The 22,123-nt window shown below is 44.6% G+C and overlaps 1 protein-coding gene across 3 annotated transcripts in view; it reads left to right on the top strand.

Annotated features, from left to right (window-relative positions):
• The window catches only part of add3a (adducin 3 (gamma) a), a 75,057-nt gene that overhangs the window by 5,713 nt on the left and 47,221 nt on the right, over window positions 1-22,123 (top strand). The window contains exon 1 of one of the 3 annotated variants that reach the window (XM_030093791.1): window positions 4,421-4,440. The exons of 1 other annotated variant lie outside the window; for it this stretch is intronic. The gene's annotated coding sequence lies outside the window, so the exon portion shown is untranslated. Of the gene's footprint in view, window positions 1-4,420; window positions 4,441-7,037; window positions 7,163-22,123 lie in introns of those variants that run through there. One more of the 3 variants, XM_030093789.1, reaches the window with a different exon arrangement.

Raw genomic sequence — 22,123 nt, 5'->3', positions numbered from 1 at the left:
AGATGACAAAACATAATACAGTGCTTGTTGTTTTAGTATCAATGTTTGAACTTTCAGGCATTAAAGACTTTGGTTCTGTTGGGGATGGTCGAAACTACTTTCCTCTGAACTGAAAGTTTTTCTAGTGTTTTTGTGAAGATTGCATAACAAGACATAAGCATAACTTATTGGTAAGGCGCCAAGGACTTCTCTCTCTCTCTCTCTCTCTCTCTCTCTCTCTCTCTCTCTCTCTCTCTCTCTCTCTCTCTCTCTCTCCCTCTCTCTCTTTTTTTAATCAAAGCCAGACTGAATTATTGCAGATACATGTGAGCGAGACTGTCTTCCCTGTTGCTGCTGAAGTTTTCTGGCGAGGGCTGCACTCACTTTTTCGGATAGTTCCATTTTACGACTTGCAGTTGCTCCTCAGACATCAGTAGATTTATGAGCTTTTAAGTTGGAATGTGGAAACAGTAAAGAAATATGTGTCAGGAGGAGTTCGTGTGAGTCTCCTCAGTCAGAACAGATTTTTCAGAGCCTTTCTGCTGTTAAACATTCAAACGGATCAACCATGCAGTGATGAGCATGGACATTTGCCATTGTCACTCACATCACCTGTGAGAAAAATGGGAAAACAAGCTTCGGAGGGGCCACATTTTGACGGCTGGTTCAGATCGTCTCCTTCTGCAGCCCTTCTGGGAATGGCAGTGGACAACATACAGTATATCAAAAATGGTGGAGGAACGGAAAAGTGGTGGGCGGCCAAGGCTAATGGTTGGATGTGGTCGCATGACGGCTCCATTTCGGTACTGCTTGTACTTAAGGGACTGCTGTTCACATCGTTGTGCTGGATGCGAGGGCTTTCGCTTTCCTTCAGAAATCTACAGAGTCCAGTCCTCAGGCCACAACGTGTCAAATAAAAAAACCTATTTTGCGTATTCCGGCTTTACACAGCAACGTTCTGAAAACAGTGTTTTACATGGAAACAGCAGAACTGCTGAACATGATTTGGTTTTCATGTTGGGCGTTTAATGGGTCCCATTGGGTGTTTTTGTGATGAAACCCACACAGACATGTGCAAAGATAAGCAATATGTTATAAACACTGTTATAAACATCTATTTGCTCATGTGCAGAGTATGTATTTACAGCAGCATTTAAAAAAGTGGCATTTTCCTCCATTTTCAAAAAGGCAGAGCTGGAGTGTCCAAGTTCCATGCCGTTCTGAAAAAGTCACATTGTCAGTGGCTCCAAACACTGTTGTGTAAACGAACACCCAAAACACCAAAACCTTTTTTCCAATTTTACTTGAAAATGTGCAAACGGTGCATCGCAGGCAGGTGATCATATTTGGTGATCGACTGATCATCGGCCGGGCCGATTATAGGTGCCGATATTCAGCATTTTGACGCATATGGAAATATATAAAGCGAGTTATAAATAAAGACTGATTGATTGATTGATAGATATCATTATTGCCCTTTTTTTTTAATCTGCCGTCCGATGAAACGTGATTATTTTGGCTCCGGTGCAGCCTTGTCTCTCTGTCTGGAGTTGCTACTCTGCCTCCAGCATTGCCCCGCCCACAGCACCAAGCGATTGGTTACATTCAGAGCGGCAGGGGTAACAGCCAATCAGCAGTGAGAACTGCACAGCGTCTGCACGGCCACTGACATGCTAACAGTTAGCACAATAGTCGCAGAACTTGCTGGAACAAATTATACAGAGCAAAAACGTTAAAAACGCTAATTATTTCAATACTGACATGCACATATCACTCACTCAGAAAAAGATGAACAATAATGGAAAAACTTGAGGAAAATCTGCCGTTAGCCTCCAAAACACAAACAGCAAGTAGCTACTGAAGCCCAAGAGGCTCTGTAATATTCAACATTTTGACACCAATATTTTCACTTTTCTCTACAGCACTACCTTTCATCTTTGAATAAGTGGAAGGCGTAAGGAGATAATTAGTTTGGACTTAAACATGTCAGACTGCTGTGAAAACGGCCACAATAGACCTTGGACCGGTTTATGCCGCCAGTCTGAGCTGAAAAGGCTCCGATAGTCTGACGGGGGATGACTTCATAATATCTAGTCATAGAAACGTGTAGCTCCACCCTGTCAGTCCTTGTGCTCATTTGTCGAGAGAAAAAGAAGCTAAACTCAAACCACTGCAGCTCATTTACAGTTTAGCGTGAACTGATGTCAAAGCGTTCTGAAACTAAATGCTCTTTCTCAGAACTGCAGAGGACTTACTTCAGTCTGAAAAATGCTAACTGTGTTGCCTCTTCCCTTCAGCTGTCTTTTCCAGTTTTTGCATTAAAAATAAAAACTTACAACAATGATCGTCAATTTCCAGCTCACGTGAAATCGATTTCTCTGTGATGTGATACCCGTTTATATTGGTGAGTCGCAGTTACAGCAGGTGAAAGCAGTGCAGCAGTGTTTCTGATTTGGCTCAAACAATCAGCAAATTCTTTGTTTCCAAGAGGTTTGGAAGGCGCGAAGGAAACACACACAACTCTTCAATCAACAGATGAACTCAACATTTTTATGACCCTAACCAAAAAGTTTAACTGCTTCAGCGCAGTACACAGCAGCTGTTTGAGAATGAACCACACATTTCCATTCTCAGCCTCATAACAAAGGTCCTGCCATCTAGAGGTGGAAATAACCCCGATCTGTTGCTTTGGCGTAGAGGTATGTTATTTAGATCTTTCAAATGTTTTGTTCTGTTGGTTTTGACGGTCCGTTTACATGACAACGATGCTCACAGTCAGTGAAAATACAACTTGTTGAAAATGCGGCGTCATAGTTTGTCTGTTTTTTGTTGTTGTTATCTTTATATTTGCATTAAGAGCTGACTCCATTGGGCTCCCAGCTCCTTTTCGCCATCTTCATTCTGCCATCCGCCATCAACTCTGCTTACAGGCTCCAGATGTGCTATAAAAGGTTTTATATCGCCTGTCATAAACGTGCACCATCCCTCTACTTGCGGGATCATCCCCAATTAAAGGTTTTCTACTGACAACTGCCAATGTTTGTGATTATTATTCATATTAAAGCTGCATAATGATTCTGAAATATCTATGGACGCCAGTTTCTCTGTCCAAAAACATTTGAAAATGTCCTTTTATTTCCAAGAATTCATCCAAAATCAAATTTCAGTTCTGGACAAATCACCAGAACTGAAAGGAGGTTGTTTTTTTATCTCGTCTCATCTTCAGCGATCCTGGCAGCCGGCAGTGGAAATGTGCCGTGGGTGTTGCATGTAACGACGCTTGGCAGCGAACTGTGTTTGTCTGGATCTCTCCCTCGATGTCTCCACTGGAGTCAAGCAGACTTACAGCCCAGACCTCCCCCCCCCCGTCAGATACATCGGAGATTTACTCGAGTTCTTAACGGCTCCCTCTGGACCTCACTGGGCATGACGCTGAATTCTAATGCTTTTACAGACAGTATTAGATGAATTTAATGTTTTTGTGAGGCTCAGATCACTACTGTAAAGCTACAAACATCTGTTCTGTTCTACATAAAATACCTTTGTCGCTATTTTAAAGACCATATAATTAGATTCAAAATGAAGACGTATTATTCTGCAAATGTATTTGAAGCATGGCACTGTGGAGTTTGTTGTGAAGTCCTGAACTCGCTGTACATTTGGACCATAATAAGCACCTCCTGACCCTGTTCCAGACATGGATTCATTAGCGGGACGCTGTGTTTACCGCTGTCACATGGTGTTGGAGTCAACACGGGGAATTAAAGGGAGCCCCCCCTCCGATCCTCACCCCCACACAGGCCAAGTGTCCGGACCCCCCACTGAGGGGGGGTGAGGTCGCCTCGGGACATCCGCTGAATTTCCCTGAACAAACAAGTATGAAAATCAGTGAGTCTTGGGTCCATTTTGTCACGTTGAATTATTTACGGAGTGTGACATTTCTAATGAATTATTCACTGAAGGCTGCTTTTTTGTTTTCATTTATCCCTGTGGTAAAGCGGGACTTTTCCCTCTTATTTCTGAGCCCCATTTATACTGCAACCTTTTTAAAAATCACTAAATCTGGCTTGCATTTTGACGGTTCGTTTACACCACAAAGGAGTTTCCAGTCTCTGAATATAGCGTTCCTTTTTTTTTTCAGATTGCTTCCAATGGTGCAACATTTTTGAAATTCTTCCATCTAAATCAGGAAAATGCTCCTTTACGGGGAATTCTTGCACATGCAAATGATACCTGGAACTAAAGATGTGGCAGGTGCTGTTTGCAGCACGGAGGCATGCAGCTCGCATTTCTGTGTGACAAATAAATCAATCTTTGAGTCTTTGCTTCTGTTTTCTGCTGCCTCACTTTCTTTCCGGTGTTGGACGGCGGCCAGACGCCGACTGCAGGCCGCTGCAGGTGAATCTCGGCACTTCCGCCGGGTTTTCTGTGGGATTTGAGCTGTCGTCAGCACTTGTGCTGGTATTCTCTTGTGTTTACAGTAAGTAGAATGGCTTTATTCAGTGCGCTGTGAGAGCTGCGGTCTGGATAGAAAAACTCTGCTTTTTAACCATTAAGTTTGATTCATGTGTTCACGCTGTTCTTTCAAAGAGTCCTTTCAAATGAAAAAAGGTGAGCCCTGTTTTATTCTTGTTGATGCAGCAATTCACTGGGTTTTTTCTACCACTCCCAACTCTGTACTTTTTGTTCTTTTTTTTTTTAATGAGGGAGTATTTCATAATTTCACAGTGAAAAGAACAGCTGGTTATACCCACGAATCACACCAGGTATAGCACAGTTCATAGACCTATCTGTGCACTCAGAATCCTGCACCAATGCAGATTTATTTTTCACGAGCGCTCATCCTGTTTTTACCTCAATCACTCCATTATCAGCAAAGCGTAAGTGCCTATTAATGATACAGTTAGTTCACTCAGACAAGTGATCAATCTTTCGTCCCTTAAGGGAGGTACTGTAGAAACTTACAGTTCATAAATAATTTTGACTTGCGTCCCGTTTTTAACCCGTGAAGACTGCTGAGCAGCACATTTCACTCAAATATGTGCTAATGTTGGAGCAGGCATTGAGCCCCAGCTATGCTGCAGGAGGTTGGAGGGTGAGGTTTATTCTGGGGCAGGTATGCGGTCTTAAATTGGGGACTCCCAGCAGGATACGTGACTTCTTCTTGAGGTGCCTAATGATAAATGCACACATGTTCATTGGAATTTTTCTTCAAGACACACACAGATTTGGGATTTTTCTGCAGATATGTAAAGCGAGCCGTTACAAATCATTCCTGACGAGACCGAGGATATGTTTTATTCCACTGCAGTTTTGGGCATGGCAGAGCTTCACGGCGATAATTTCCAGTCTGGGAGATCTGCCCTGTCAGACTTGGTGAGGGATTGATCCTCTTGTCCTGGACGCAGTTTCACAAACATGAAACCACACTCACCACACAGAGAACCGGAGAATCCCTCTGAAACTGACAGCTGGGTATACAGTAGCTTCAACCCCCCCCCCTCCCATCCTCATTGATTTGGCATCAGCTGGCTTGCTTGCTCTTTATGCCTGTTTTACTGAAGCCGGCTTGTATTTTTCGCTTCCTATAATTATTGTCAGCCTCGTTTTCTGTGGGAGTCAGCTGTAAAGCCAGGCTCTCCCTCCCCAAATGGAAACCTCTTCAACAAAGCAGCAATTAAAAATTCATTTAGGATCAGTTTGTTTCTCCTACCAGCCATAAATTACCAACCCCAGCAGTTCGCCTGAACATGAGTCGAGTTAAATGTCAGCCAGTGCCTTTTTATATTCTCTTTAAAGACCCCAGAGGAATTTCTATATTTCACAGACAATCCTTTTCTAATTGGACATTAATCTTTCTGCAGTCAGTTGAAGCATCATTGAAACGTCTGTGTTAGTGCACTTGCTTGGTAAAGAAAGGCTGATTTAAAGGCATGAAAGTTGGGAGGGAAGGAATGTGGAGATGCTCTTCAGATGGATTTTGCACGGTGAGACGCGTCAGCGTGAAGTCAGCCTTTCACATGTTAATTTAAATCACTCCACTTAAATGGACCCAGCCCAGCCACTAAAATAACATTTAAACCAAAATTCAACATCTTGGCAGAAGTTTGCTTCAATTTCTTCTTGAAACTAATCCTTGTTCAAGGTGAAAGTGTCAAACTATTTCTTTAGATTTCTGAGATAGACTTAGGGATGATTGGACAGGTTGAAACTCAGCAAATTCACTGGAAAAAACTCTCAAAATGTTCTCCGTTCTTGATTCAGAAATGCAAAGTCCTCACTTTCTAAATACCAGCACCTCGCTGCCTCCTTTGTTTTTGGTCAAATCCTCCTTCAGACTCTTTTTGTGCTCAAGGAGATTCCTCCCGGGAAGGCTGTTAAGCTGCTGTTGGAAAAGTGCTGGATGTCTTTTGGTGGAGAAATGGGGAGGGAGGAACCCTTCAGCGGGGGGGGGGGGGGGGGGGGGGGGGGGGGGGTGGGGGCTGTGCTGTCACACACAGCTGAAAGAAGAGTGTGTCGCTTCAGAATGCAATTTAGCTGCGCCGATTGAAAATGAGACAAAACTGCTGTCAGAGACTTGAAGGGAAAAGACACTGCAGTAGTACCAGTAGAGCTTTGAGTAATATATATTTAATTTCACTTTGACTGCTCGCTTAAACTGTGCAACTGTGTTCTGAAGGCAGCAATTGCCAAAAAGCACCTTTGATTATCTGATTGCTCTTTCACAAAAGATCACTGAAGCCCCCTGAGGCCAGAGGACCCTGTCGTCCCATGTGTGTGTTCATTTAAATCAGGTTCACCCCTCCCCCTTTTCCCTCTTCAACCCCTCCACCACTATCAGCACCCTCTGAATTCAGTCGCCCCCCCCCCCTCCTCCTCCCAGCTCGCCATTCCTCTGCAGCCCCATGCAGTAAAACTATTGTGCTTCCTACCAGAAGAGAAACGCAGCAGAGCTGCTCCGACTTCAGCGTGGAGAGGAGCGCACTGAATAAAAAGGGAGCTCCGGTGGGAGGAGCGCGCAGGCAGCCGACGCAACAGTTTTGCACTGCGCTCAGCCACAATGGGAGAGGCGTGTTAGAGGGGGGAGCAGTGCAGGCGCAGGACTCGCTGCAGTGCAGGTGGATCGCGGCAGTTTGGCGAGGAGGGACGTTGGGAGGCAGCGCTCTGTCGGACTGTGCTGCAGGTTTGTACTGCAGAATGTTCATCCAACTGCTGCGTCTTCTCTCTGTGCCTCTGTGTTTTCCTGCGACTGAATGAATGCAGTGTTCAGCCTCGTCCCGGCCGCTGTGGCACCGCCGCACACTTGCTGGTGCTTCTGTTTAGTTGTGACACTTTAGAGAGCCGACAGTTTTTGGGAAAAGTTGAGGAATCTGGGATCAACTTGTACTTTTAAATCTGGTGCATGTGTTGTGTTTCCGGCTGCGATCACATGTGTCAAAGTTCATGATGTGAGCAAAGTTTTTGAGAGAAAGTGGGAGCTTCACTGATTCCAGCAGAGGCCCCGTTCCCTCCTTTACTGTGGAGAAGAATAGAGCTGGGAGCTTTGAATGGGCCAGAGATGGCTTTCTGTGTGCACGAGAGGTGCCGCCCTCTCCAGTGTCAGCGTGCCGGGGAGGGGGGTGGTTGTTTCATGCGCTTGCTGTTTGCAGACCTTGCTGGATTTTATGTGTTTGTCCCACATTGATAAGAAGGAGATCTCCTTCCCCGCGTTTAGTCTCCTCAGGCTGATAAACGGCGTGCCAAAGGTGAAAGATTTCCAACGCTGCTTCTTTGCTCATATCTCTAACCCCTCGGGGAGGGGAGGAGCGATACAGTCAAGTGCTCCAGTGGATTTGTCTTTTCAGAGGTGTCTGTTTACTGTTGGCTGAGCAGCGATAAGGAGACATTAGGAACTGCTCACTTCTATTTCTGAATGTTGTGTTCCGGGCCTCCCAATGAAAGGCCCCCTTTCATGGCTGGATAAATGAGTGACTGATGGGAAAGTTTGTGGCTCGAGAGCTTTTTGCTCATGATGTTATTTATCCTCTGCTCACAGTTAAACTCTGTTTATTGGATTTATATTGCTTTAGGTGTTTTGCGTGACTGCAATTTGGGAGCATCGTCTTCTGTTAAAGACTAACTTCACAAACATCTACAGCTCACACAGCTCTGGTTTGACCTTCAGAGGTTTTTACCTCGGTTTTATTCCGCTGTGGAGTTTATCAAACTGCTCTTAACAGTCTGTCTGAGGAGGATTAGGGGCCAAGTTGAGTCTTGCTTGGCCTCCAATTGTAGATCGAGGTGGAGTAACTTTCAGTTTACGCCAAATCTCTCTTTAATCCAGCCTGCAGTGTAAATAAAACATTTGCGTGTCTACACAGAGTTTCAAGAGTTTGTTAAACAGTAACTTTGGGCTCTAGCCTTTGGTTTGCTCTACTGATCCTTCTAATAAACACAGCTGAGAGATTTTTTTTTTTGAGCTGCCGGCAAAGAAAGCCTGACTTGTCAGGTTTGGCTCCTCGGTGCTGAAATGACGGCTGACGGACACGTTGAGCTGACAGCACTCTGAACACATTACAGCCCGCTATCACCTCGCTTCCTTCTTTCACTTTGACAGCTGCATCCAGATCCAGTGCGTCGTTGATTTTTGGTTCAATGACCTCGTAATCACACATCAATCAACATCTTATGAGGACTTTCACTCAATAACAATGCCGCACAATAGTCCCAAAATATTGTGTGCAAAATGAAGAAGTGTGTTAAGCAGTGAAACAAGAAGCGGTGGTGCAGAAAAGGACAATGTGGTTCTACGACCTGCACAAACTAAAGGTCACGAGTATGTCACGCTCCTCTTGTCATCAGGCTCAGTCGTCATGAAAATACGGCGCTCCACAAGTCGTTGTGTGTTTTGGACGAGAATAGAAGGTGTCGGTGTAAACCACTGACTGGATATAAAGGATGGATGGAGCCCATAGTGTCACCCATGATTTGAAGCTTGACGCCAGACGTCTCCGTACTGAACGTATTGAAATTGTGATTGATTGAGCCTGGCACGTGACCGCATCACGTGGACAGAGGAGGCGCTGTGATTTATACAAAACTTGAACTCAGAAAATAAAATCAACAGATGACTTAAGTGGGAAATGGGAGTCCGGTCAAGCCGGCACAGTTGTGGAAGCTAGTGATAGAGACCAGAACCAAAAAGTGGACTTTTAAACTCTGAAAATCAGTATTTTTGAATGGGTAAAAAGGGGACTCTGGATCTTTTTCAAAAAACCAACAACTTCTGCATTGGCTTCATTTTTTAGCACCAGAATTTGACTTCTGGTATTGACAGGACAAATAACACTTTCTTCATCAGCAAATGCTTCTCCTGATCTGCAGCTCAGAGGAACACTCTACGTAAACCTCTGATCTTGTGTATTTGAGCGAATGTGCAAGTTTCACTGTGATGGAATCAAATGATTTCCATTAGAATTTAGTGGCTTCATATTATTTTCAGGGACCAAAATGCCTGATTAATCCTGTCTTCCAAACATTTCACTGAAGTAGATAACACTACTCTATCTGTAGATAGTGTACACACCGTGCTCGCTGTCATGGTGATGGCCTCGGCCCTCTGACCAATCCTCAAATGTCTCATCAAATATTTGCCTTTGAGAGCCAATAAAACAGGACGCTATCTGCCTGCTTTGTTTTCGTCTCCTCAGGTTTTCTCATTGTTTCAGGACCGATCTCTGTCCTTCAAGAAAATGTTTCTGTAGCAGGTGGATTGCTCTGTAGTCCTGCTGGACTGGATTTCTTTCCCCCACTTTCCCCCCACTCCTCTCTATTCATTTAGCAGTGTCTGCACCGTCACAGCAGAGTCCCCATCAAGAAATTGATTTAGTGTTTCTAAGTTTTACATCATTATATTTTTTGTTTCCATTATTTATTTACAACTGGCCATTCAGTGTACAGAGTCTGCAGTCAGGTGTCATTTGTTTACGCCTCCACAGCCAATGGCCACCTGCCCTGCTACTGGAATAAATCCTGGAGAAAACTCTGTTGAACTGTGTGAGTTGAGCACCACATTCCTCCACAGGGGTCGGTGTGTTGAGACGCGTCTCTCCTGTGAATTAGGACAAATAATTCAGTCTTACATGTGACTCACAGCAGTTGAAGAATGTGGTTTGATAGCATTTAGTGGCCCGATGAATTTACTGTCCCGTCACGGTCGAACTGGGAGGAGGAGGCCGATCTCTGCGTCTTAATCAACCCCAGTGACCCACGCACCTCTTCTCCTTCTGTTTCCACTTTGGGAGGGATGAAGCTGTGTGTGTGTGTGTGTGTGTGTGTGTCTGTGTGCACACGTGCCTGTGTTTTGTTGGTTTGTGTGTGAATTAGTGAAATACCGTGCTTCTTACAGGGTTTGTACTTTTCTTATTGTTGAAGAAACGGGTGTTACTCTTCGTTCTAATTTGTTTTAAATGACTTGTTCATATAGTGCGTATCTGTGTGTGTGTGTCCACGTGTGTGTGCCTGTGTGTGTTAAATAGCTTGGCCAGCCTTCCAACCATTATGTCATGCAGCATGCTTTCCAGCTGTCCAAGTCAGCTGAAGTTAATTTAGCCTTTAACAAAGTCCCCTGCTCTCTGTGGTTTTGCATGGTTTATATCTTTGCTTTTTTCCAAACTAATGCTAAATTGTTTGTATCGTGATGCACGTTCAGACTCTGTTGAGTGTCACCTGTTGGCTCGCAAAGCTTCAGGAAAATTCCTGACACTGTGAGCAATGAGCGCTTTGAACTTTTTTCTTTTTTTTTTCTCCCCCGGTCTTTTCGATGATTGTAATTTGGATCTGATTGAAAGCTGCGCTCCAGCTCTAAGTTAAACCAAATGTATTTGTCCGGGGGCCTGCATAGAGGAGCCTCACTAACAAAAGGCTTCTCAAATCTCAGCTTTAATGCAGGTGCACATGCAGCTCAAACTAACTGTGATCATTTCTGGACGGCAAATCCACAGCAAAGCTTTGAACCAGCAGCTTTAACAGGGAGGGTTTTTTTCTTCTTCTTCTTTCTTTCTCTTTCAGGCAAGATCCTTTTCATGTTGTGCGCATCGGCGTCTTGCGAACTTTGATATTTACATAGACCAAGCAAACTGATACTCCGTTTTCTCCAGGCTGACATTATGATCTTGTGTATTGTTGACATTTTTTGCCCTCTGCCTCAGATGTTTAATCACATTACATGCATGGTGCTTCATCAGATTCCTGGAACAGAGCGCTGAAAAGGCAGGACCGATGCCATGTGGTTTGCTGCCTGATGAGCTGCTGCAGTTACTACTGGATTCATTTCGGAGAGAAGGGTCAAACGGACAGCTGTGCTCCCTGCAGACAGTGTATAATCCCCCTGGATAATGTCTGTTAAATGGCGAGACGTCGTTCGCTCCTGGCCCTGCAGAGGCTCGGCTCCTCGGCCATGGAGCTCCCGGTCAGCCTTGACCGCTGCCGTTTGGAGTTAAAGCAGTCGCGTTCCGTCCGACACTTTTTATAGACTCCTGCCGCCGGGTCAGAGTTCACGGGAGAGGTTTTTGAACCTGTCTTCGTCCTCTTCCAACGTGTTATTTTTACGACTTGTCTTTAAAATTGGATCTCGCAGTTGTTTGTGTGAGAAGGAGAACATCTGTTTGCACCTGTTTTATTTGCGCTAATGTCGTCTCAGTTTCCACCAAAAGCCCTTTTCGAAATTATATCTATCTGTATTATATTTAAAAAAAACATAACTCACAACAAACCGTCCCAATTAAGACTGTTAATTTTCCTGCAAAACATCATGAACTTTTTTCTGGTGTAGAAGCAAGAAAAGGGGAACAAACTGTCCTAAAGGTGTTTTATGAGTGTTTTACTGCTGTGTTTAAAGTCTTGTTGACTTTCACTATAATTGACAATAAATGCCAGGTAGTGGGTGATAATTTTTCACCGGTTTGAAAGAGTTCCTAAAATCTATAAGTGAGGCTGTGCTTTCATTCCATCCTGATAAATATTGACTCTGGTGACAAAGAGGCGACAGACGCCGCCTCCCAGCCACTCCTTTATCTCTTTCTCTTCTCTTTCTGCTTCTTTCCTTCTTTTTCTGGCCCTCAACCAAAGCCTGGAAGTCATTTCTGAAATCGGGATGGGGTTTCTCCAGTGCTGGAGTGGATATACGAGTTAGAGCTCAGTGAGGAGGGAGTCCCTCCTCTCTGACGCCCCACACCTCCCGTCGGGGGAATTGCATCAGAGCGGCGTTGGAGATCTCACTGCTGGAGCTGGCCGCGGCGCGATGTTTGGCTTTTCACAAACCGAGTTACCACAGCAGGGGATGCTTTGACCACAGCCTTTCCAATAGAGAGCCAACCAGAGGTATGCCGGAACCCGATGGATTCACTGCACCGCTGACTCTGCCTTCGGTTTGTGTTCTTGCTGTCATTACAGCAAGTTAAATCTAAAACAGTATTGGGCGTGTATCGGTGGCAGGAACACAGTCTCGGTATTTAATGACTTTTAGCAGATCATTTGTGGTCAGTGCAGCTGAAATATTTTCACAGGCAGCCTCTTGTTTGGTTTCAGGCAAAGCTTAGAAGAATGGATCATGAAGTCATTTCCAAATCATCTGTTGTTCAAAGCTTTCTGAAACGGGGGGAAAAAAGGGATTTTTGTCTTTTTGTTGGTTTCTCTGCTCTGTCTGACTTTCAGTTTGTGCCTTCAGTGAATAAAAGAGTCACATGGTTTTGTGGTGGTTAGCACTCTTTGCTCAAACCAAGAAGTAAACCACTTCAAGTGCAGACTTGGAGGCTTTTCTTTGTGGGGTTTGCATGTTCCTACTGTGTATGCATGGAATTTTCTGTGGGTGCTCCATTTTCCTCCTCCTGAGAATGGATGGAGTCCAAACAGGGGAAAAGGAGGGAGAAACCAAATCTGCGTGGGTATTTGAGCTTCCTGAGTTTGTGCAAGTCAGAGAAACACGTGAATTTCACGGGTCAAAGGTTCCAGTCTAGTAGATGAAATGAGTAGAAATGCAGATTTCGATGTGGAGGCCGGGAGCAGATGAAGCTGTACAGACAGAAAATCACGACAAAGGGAGAAATGAGTAAGTTGTGTGCGTGGGCCGGTGGGAGGAGATGTTATGGATATCTGTTGTTTTCCCCTTGTCGTGTAATTTCCTCCGCAGCTGGTCCCGGGTTGAAAGGGAAAGAAAAACATAACTTTGGAGACCTGAAATCTAAACAGCAGTGTTGCCAGTGGGCTGGGTGTTCCCACTGCTGACACATCTGTAATAAAACACACTGTCTGATTTCGTAATGTGCTGCTAATGAAGTTGAAGAAAAGGCCAGAACATGTGCAATGCAGACTGAATGCTTGAAAAAAAAAAAAGAAGAAGCAGCTGTAATGTTGAAAAATTAATAGTTAACAAAGGTCTGGTGATTCATGTGGTAGCAGTAATGAATTGTCCGAAATTTAAATGGGCTGTTGCATGAATGAATGGGGTTGTTTTTGGTTTCCAATTTTTTTAAGCCGAGGTCTTAGTATCCAGCCTGACAGCCTCAGATTTATCGTCCTGCCTCGGCCCTCGACACAGACCTCCATCACCCCCTCATCCCCACTCGGCTCAGGTCTCTGGGGTCACGGCCCCTTTAAAATACACCCTCAACGAGAGGTTTATCACCTGACACCCGGCCCCTCCGGGGACGCCAGGCACGACAGAGCCGCAGCTTTTCTCACACTGGATGTAGATTGGAGATCGTCTGATACAAATCACTGCCTGCAGTGCGTCCATCATGACTTTCAGAATCCTGTTCTCCAAAGAGAAAACAAATGATTACAAGGAGAGAGCTTCTAGAGCGACAAAAAACTGTTGATTAATAGCCATTAAAGCTTTCAGAAAAAGACAAACAGTACTGAGGGGCTGTCTTCAGTGTAGTAAAATAGGTCTTACACACTGATTCCGAGGAAAAACCAATCTGTCAGTTTTACCAGAGCTGGAGTCCTGATCACAGCCTCAAATTTCTTCACAAATCAAGAAGAAATGTTATCAAAGAGTTCTTTTAACAAGAACAATCAGAACAGCAAATCAAGGCAGGTCATTCTCTCTAGACTGCTGCCAGGGGACGATCGACTCCAACTTTTCCTGCAGCCTCTCCTGATTGCTGGCCTGGGATACTGGCATCCAAAACAAAATATTCATAATGATGGTGAAATTAAACGTCATAAAACGCGATAATCATGTTCCTGAAACTTCTACCAACGTGGGAGGCACAGGAAGTCGCATTGGCGCAGCAGAAGTATTAAACATTCAGGACTTTCTCAGCCGAGCGCCACTCCTGCTCTTTATAGATGCAAGTCCTGTGCGCTCGTGAGAGAAAACTGTCACAGATGATATGACACAGCGCTGTCATCCTCCTTCCACACAAATCTGTGAGCTAATGTGCTCAATGACCGGTCCTTCTGGTGGCTCGCTGGGCTGCGCCGCTTCAAAGGAAAGGACTTGGCTCAGGATGGCGAGTTCGTCATCGCCGCTCATTCAGAGTCCGCCGCTTCCCTCGCGCTGGCCGCAGTCTGGCAGGTAAAGTAGCCGGAGTTATGGAAGTCATTAAAATTCCTCGGGAACATGTGGACTCTTGTTTATTTTTCCGCCGAGGCGGGAGGGAGGAGGGCTGCCAGGACGCTGCACTGTCCTCCTCTGAGGGGGGGGGGGGAGTGAGTGAGCGGAGGACAGCAGCAGGGTGAAGAAGCTCAAGGTGGAGGAAGAGAGGAAGTGGCGTGAAGAGGGAAACGTTGGATGAAGGGATGAATGGAGAGAGAGAGAGAGAGAGCGGAGGGCTGCTGAGGCAGACACCCTCTACTGGACGGCAAACAAAGAGCGCCGAGGCTTCAGTGAGCCGTACAGGACGAGGATTAGAGATGGATGGATTCACACACAGGCTGCAGGCGAGAGGAGAGCGGAAACAAAGAGGCACGGAGAGGAAAAAAAACAAAACAAATTACTGCGCAAGAGGCAGCAAAACGGCCGATCAAAGAGACTCAGAGATGTGTGTGTAGAGTGTATCAGCCTTATTCCGCATTCTTTGTGGCTTTGGTTAATCATTTCAGTTGAGCGTTGGAGAATCAGCAGTGTGCAGCAGGTGTGTTGACTTTACTTTGAGTTGTTGTTAAAAGAAACGGGGATTATGTGGATTTACATTTGTCTTCTGCTGTTGAGGGATGGAAGAACAGCTAATACCTGATAATGAAATACCTCACAGCATGAAAGGTATTTTTCACAGTTTCAGTTGTTTGTCAGTGAAGATAGTTCATTTTTCCTCCGACTACTACTTTTACATAAACGTTCTATTTTTTTCTTATTGTCTTGTCAAATAAAACTGCACTAGACCGGATTTCACTTCATTTTCTCAACATCATACCTGGTGTCGATCAGAAGCTGAAAAATCTTCTGCAAAAGGACTCAAGCAAATAAAGTCAACAAACTGCTTCTGAAAGACTGCTGATGCAAATGTGATTGGTATTGGAAAAGTATTATTTGGAAATACAAACCCCAAAGCACAAAGACATGAGCATCATATATTGGATTTTTTTTTTTTTTTGAAAGTTTCATTGCAGTTGCAGCCTGACTACATTAATTCATTCTGAAGCCCTGAAGCTCCACTGCTCGTCTGTAAAGCATTTCCAGTGTATGGGGCCGTGATAACCTGGAGCGAGGGAAGCAGACTTGTGAGTGGGAGTTTTGCAGGTTCGATTTTCGCACCACTGTGGCTCCCTGAGCAAGACCTTTGACCCCCGCTAACTCCCGGACTGCCTAAGGGGATTGATAAAGTATTTCGCCTGGACCTGGGGTCCCTGCACAGAGGTTTAGTTGCCCCTGACCAGCCTTTCAGGAGCCAACAGGAAATAATAAATCAAATACAAATTAATGTACATGAGTCATGAAGTAGACTCATTTGTTTCCATATTCAAGGTGACTGATTTTTATCATTTTTTTTGCAAGACGTGGATGTTGAAGCACTTTTTTTTTAATTCAGTGGTGAATCTGTGTGAACCAGATAAAACATACAGATTAGTTTAAGACTGACGCTGAGCTTCTAACAAGGACTGCTCAACTTAAATCCTGTCCTTTTGAAGCAGTCCAAACTCTTCATGCAGACACCTGACAGTGTCTGTGGCTTTTCTCAGCAATCTGCCCCGCTTTCTGGACTGTTTCACCTGAAATATGTAAATATATGCACAGATCTGTCCTTCCTTTAATTCTCCTTTTATTGTCCTCTTTAGCTCCTGCAGCTGATGTCCAGTTCATTCTGCTGCAGACTATAAGAGCTTCATGAAAGTTAGAACCTAAGCTTATTTTCTTTTCCATATAAACAACCACAAATGAAACTGAAGATGCCGATATTACTGTGCTGCATCAAGCTGAATTTTTTCAATGTAGCCATGAAATTGTTATTCACTGAAATATGAATATTTGTTATTTAAGGTAAAAAGTGCAGATTAGACTTACAGGAGGAATCTACTAACTGCTTCATGGTGAATTTTTGGATGCTGTTTTGTTTTAGTGGTTTACTAATTTGGAATTTTTGGAAAGTTTTTTTAAATTTTATTTCTGCAGTCGTATTACTCCCAGCCTTTGCAGTGGTCTTTCCACACCAGTGTCCTCTGGTAAATCCATCCAGAGGAGCCCGGTGGGATTCTAATCAGAGACCCCAGACTGTGTCTCATTTTTTGTCATGACCGACTCCTTCCATGTACAACACAGGGTCCGGCCTGCACCGCCCACCTCCCGGCCATAAATCACCCCAGCTTTCATTTTAAATGTGGAAAGATCCCTTCATGCCTGTCTTTAAACACCCGGCCGGCCCCGCTGCGCTGGTGGGTGTTTTTTTTTTATTTTTCTGTGATCGGTTAAACAGAGGGTCGAGCTTGAAAGTGATACTGGCACAAAGTGTTGCCTCAGGGGAGCTGGCACCGTCGGATCGAGACAGAAATGAATGTTCCATCAAGCAGCTTGTAAATGGCATCAAGTCACCGCAACTTTAAAGAGCCTTTAAAGAGTTTCTTCCCTGGAGATGAGTCTCTGTTTAGCATGTGACGTCTGTCTGATTACAGCGGTCGGTGTTCTCACTCCAGCAGTTTGTATCATCTTTCAAAACACATTTAACATCTAAAATATAGAAAATACTGTGGATCTTAGTTTGTGTTGTTTTTGTTGTTTTTTTTTTTTTAATGAAAGATTTTATTTTTGTCACTTGCATTTGAAGTATACAAGAGGCTGCATGGTTGTGTAGTGGTTAGTACTCTCACCACAAAGCAACAGTAAGCCCGGTTTAAGTCTGGATTGCATGCCTGACTTTTCTTTGGGCATGGTGGGTTCCTGATACATTAAAAAAAAAATAAAAGTTTGGGTTCCGTTTTATTGGTAACTTTTAGGGCTAAATATGATTGCGTGTGAGCCTCTTTGCCTTGTGATGGAGGATCTGTTCAGTCTGTCCTACCTTTATCAGTATTGAGCTGGGATCGGCTCCAGTTCAGGGTCAAGGTGGATAAAACGATTTGGAAGAAGGATGGAGCTTTACAGGAATATTTGCTGGAAAAAAAAAACGATACAAATCTAACATTCAGCCAGCAAAATAGGGGGAAATGTGCTGTTTTTGCATTTGACCAAAATAATTGAAAGCATCTTGGATTCGTCTATCATCTTTACTGAAGTAGGAAGCTGCAGCTGAAAGCTGTCAGACATTTACTGTAGGAGGCTGGGATGTATATTTTGAATGATGAAACTGTATTGACTATTTAGTCCATCCTTCAAACTGTAAAGTGAGCATCACTTAGAAGCACCGTCTCTCAAAAGTAAAGAGAACTTTTAAAGTGTGCCGTTCTCTAGCTGTAGGCTGCAGATTCTGGAAGACAGATCTTGATACAGTCACCGGTGGAAATGCATGGGAAAACTGCCTGTGGAGGAGGGAATGAAGGATGAGTTCAATGCCGTCGGTTCACGAGGATGAAGGAAGAGGAGAGTTGTGGAATTCAGCGTGCATAGCTGTGGTATCGCCCTGCGCAGCTGAAAAATGTATCTCGGTGAGTTTTCCCACTGCCGGTACTCCCCTCGTCGCCGGCCAGGAAGATTGCAGCAACAGGTCTTCAGTAAGGTCACTCCCCATCTCCATTTGTCTTTTTTTTCCCCATCTTTCTCCAGCACAAAAACAACAGTAAATCCCGTCTAGTTTCCTGTGTTTGATCATTTCTAATTGAAGCTGGCACGGCAATGCGGACCCTCGGGGTGATCCTCGCGTTTACCTGCCTCGCCGACAAATCGCCGGCTAATTAAGCTGTAACTCGAGATGCCGCGCTTCCCCTCCCAAAAGGCGGCGGCCCCTGACATGGATCCAGGGGTGGAACTACGCGTCTGTGATGCCAGTTCAAGTCATTAAGTGGAATGTCTGCAAAGCTGACCTGACATCAGTCCTGCGGGTCAGACGCATTCTTCATCCTGAGGACCGAGACGGAGGGTCAGCTGCTTATTAAATATGAATATCTGACAGTCTGTTTCGTCTTTTCAGGCTTTATGAGGCTAACGCCCTGTCCCATATGTTCATCCACGTCGCTCAAAGAAGAGTTCATTTATGGAATTTTCTCGTGTTTTTAGACTTAGGGAGGTTCACACACTGGACTTGACTTATCCAAGACAATATTTTTTGTATGAATTTGAAGGTTTGAAAATTATCTTAAATTTCCTGTACAAGATTACAGTAGGTTGCAGTAAGTCGGGTTTATGTATGAAGAGTTACATTTGATTTGACACGACGTGTGAAGATTATGAAACATTCTCACCACTAACGTACTGAAGAAAAAGCCCCTCATCTTCTCAGCTCAGGCTGACCGTTTGATCATGACCTCTGTGGTTATTACGGCAGCTAATCGCTGTAGCCTCGATGAAATGTGTTCATCCGACAGAAATACGTCTTTTCTCTGCCGCTCTCTGGAAAATTCCCAGAGAAGTGATGTGAGCGGATCAGAGCTGATGGTGACGCACTGGGATGGTCTTAGTAACGAGGTGGTTTTTCTTCTTGAATTCACGGCTGTAGGAAACTCGGCATTCTTCTCAGTATTAAAGATAAAAAAAGATAATCCGTCCTGTTTCATGATGACGAGGCGCTGCTGGAGTTAATGGTTGCCCTGAAGATGCTGAATAGATGAAAGGAACCAAATACATGCAGTGAGTGGAAACCAGCGAGGAAGCTTCATTCAAGCCTGATTTAAGCTTCTGGTACGAAAAACTTTCAACTTTAACTTTTTAATCTTTAACAAGGATGACGGCATTGAGATGGAGTTTGGTAAGTATGACTTTAGATTAAGTTAACATGCCTTTTGAAGACCTTTATCTTATTGGTCTGATATAGATGATGCCAGGATTTGTCCAGATACCTGCAGGTGATCCTGCTGTTTCTGTGCGAGTCCACTCAAAAACTATCAATTTGAATTTTTTTTTTCTTCGCAAAAGCAACAAATATAACAGAATTATTGCAAATGCGTCAAACCTGCCTTGATGTCGACTTAATTTAGGCCCTGTTTTTTTTGCCTGTTATTCAAATGAAAACGCATAACTTTGAAGAACTTTGAGAAATGAGCCTTGAGCATGTCAGTGGGCTCTTTATGCAGGTCGGACTTCTCACCCAGCAGTTTGCATTTGGATTGTCATCTGACGACAAAAGAAATACTTTAAAACGAGAAACATTCAAATCAACACCGATCAACAGGATTGGTGGGTTTTTTTTTTTTTCAAGTCCAACAGTTTGTTTCCTTTGAGGTGGTATCGAGTGGCCTTTGGGGAAATTGAGCCTTCTGCTCTCAGCTGTGGCGGTCGTCTCCCAGTCCTCCCGCGCTACAACGTCTTCCTTCCTGGTTGCGTCACCGCCTCTCGGTCTCTGCGGTGAGTGTGACTCATGCCGCTTTCTGCTCGTCAGGAACAATGAGATGCCAAATAAATACTCCTCTTTTCGTTTGGGATCCTTTAAGCTCTTCCTGGCAGGGAAGGATGGCAGTTTGCGCGTCAACTGGTGTGTAAGAGGGAGTGTGGAGGGCGTGTGAGGAAGCAGCTGGACCTGCTCGGACAAAGACAGACGGAGACGCTCGTCCACGTTTCAGGCATTTGTGTTGTGTCTCATGAAGTCGTACCCAATTTTAGCATCTTCCCTCTAAAATGAACTCGCCAACAAACAATTCATCAGCGTAGAATTATACCCAGTCGGCCAACGCATTGTCTGTCTTCCACCTCAGCTGTGGGATTCTGGCACAGAAAACACAAGGAATCAGCCTGGCAGGAGGACGCTTCAAATCCCAACAATATCCTCTTCACCACACCGTTTCTTTTTTTTTAACATTCAGTTCGGCTCTGATTTTCTCATGATGTATGTTTGTCATATAACTTTTACATGAAGCGTTGCAAACAGTTTAAAGGGAAAACGGTAAACATTTCTTTCTTTAATACCAACAATCCATCTGCAATGCTGGTGGGCTTCTGAGTAAAAGATATCTGACATGATCACTTTATTTAGTAATCATGTAATTTGATTTGATTTGTCAGTTGAAAAGAAAACAGATCAAAAAGATAGACATATGAATGTAGCTGATGTGTTCTTACCACAGAGCCACAGTGGAAAATTACAGTTTGATTTTATTTTAAAAAGGAACCAAAAAAAATTGTATTTGTGCTCTTTGGAATAGTGTCCAAAATGTTGACTGGAAGCCTCTTTGTGGTCTAATTTAGGCCCCTGAAGTTGTTAAAGTGTTTATTCTTTATCCATTGCCTCGCTGCAAGCATAACTTTTATGAGCGATAAAACCTATTCTCAAAATTAAATTTCGAGTGTGTGAGAGAGTCGCGCAGAAATGATGTGAATGAGTGAACAGAGGAAGAGGAGGAAAAGAGGAAGGGGAATCCATGAGGCCCCTGCTCTCAAGTCATTTTCTCCTTCCTTGGTGGTCTAATTACCGAGAGCCCCTCTGGAGCAGTGGACCCCCCGCTGTGACCCTGCTCTCTGAGTGATGCTGGAGCGTGTTCCTGAACGTTCTGCCGCTCTGATGCTGGAGAAGAGTTTCAGTCGCACTACCCGCTCCAGACCTGTTACAGACAAAACGATGCGCCCGATTTCAACAGAAAGTGGCTCTGAGTCCTCGCCGTCCCCCCTTGCCGGACCCCCGCGCCCCGACAGGAAGTGTGTCCTTCCTCTGCACACATGCGTGTGTGTGGCTGTCAGGGTAACGGAGAGCGACTCTGAAACACTGCAGGCTGCACATGTGGGCAGCCGGAAAATAACAGCGATAAACCCGGAGAGATGGAGGAGGATGATCAGACCGCAAATGAGCACAAATTAGAGCGGGAGCCTGGGAATGGCAGAGTCTCTGAGGCGTGACATTCCCACCGCACCTCAGCAGCAGCACCGGCATGTCTTTTATTCCAGCGTGATTTTAAGGAACAGCTGTACAAACCCAGAGGTCAACTTCAGGAAATTCACTCAAACCACAACTGTTCTGGTTTGACTTGTTCTGCTTTTGCAACAATGAACTGACTTCAGTATTAGTAATTTATTTTTCCTTTAAATTATAAGACATGAACACAACTAATGACCTTGTTTCTCCAAATGTGGAGCTCCATCGAGCCTTGATGCCACACTGGAATCATGGCGGAACTGTTGGTATGAGTCGTTGAAATGTTGAAAACAAGAACTTTAACACTCGGGTCAGCAGTTATGCAACAAAAGCTACTGTAGAAAAAGCGCATATTTCCTCTTTACAGAACATATTCCCTCAGTTTCCTCTGTGTTTCTCACTTCCCGCTGCATCAGCGGCTGTGATGGAAGAGCTCTCAGGACAATGAGGGACCTCCGGGGCCTGTGCTGGAAGATGTTTGACCCTGTGGCTGTCATCTGAATCTCTCGCCGCCACTCTCCTTTCCATGATGGATGCTTTGTATGATTTTATGTCGCAGCCTCTGAGACCGGAGCCTGGCAGGCCCGGAAACCGGGACGGACTGGCCGACGCACACGAGAGGCTCTCTCTCTCACTCTCTCTCTCTCTCTCTCTCTCTCTCTCTCTCTCTCTTTTTTTTTTCCGTGTGACGGCGTGCTATTGAGCGGTCAGATGCGATGGAAGGGGGTCACCGC

This window comes from Salarias fasciatus, chromosome 6, assembly GCF_902148845.1.
Source record: "Salarias fasciatus chromosome 6, fSalaFa1.1, whole genome shotgun sequence".
Taxonomy (NCBI): Eukaryota; Metazoa; Chordata; class Actinopteri; order Blenniiformes; family Blenniidae; genus Salarias; species Salarias fasciatus.
The sequence above is the reverse complement of the archived record's forward strand: the minus strand, read 5'-3'. Positions and strand labels throughout refer to the sequence as shown.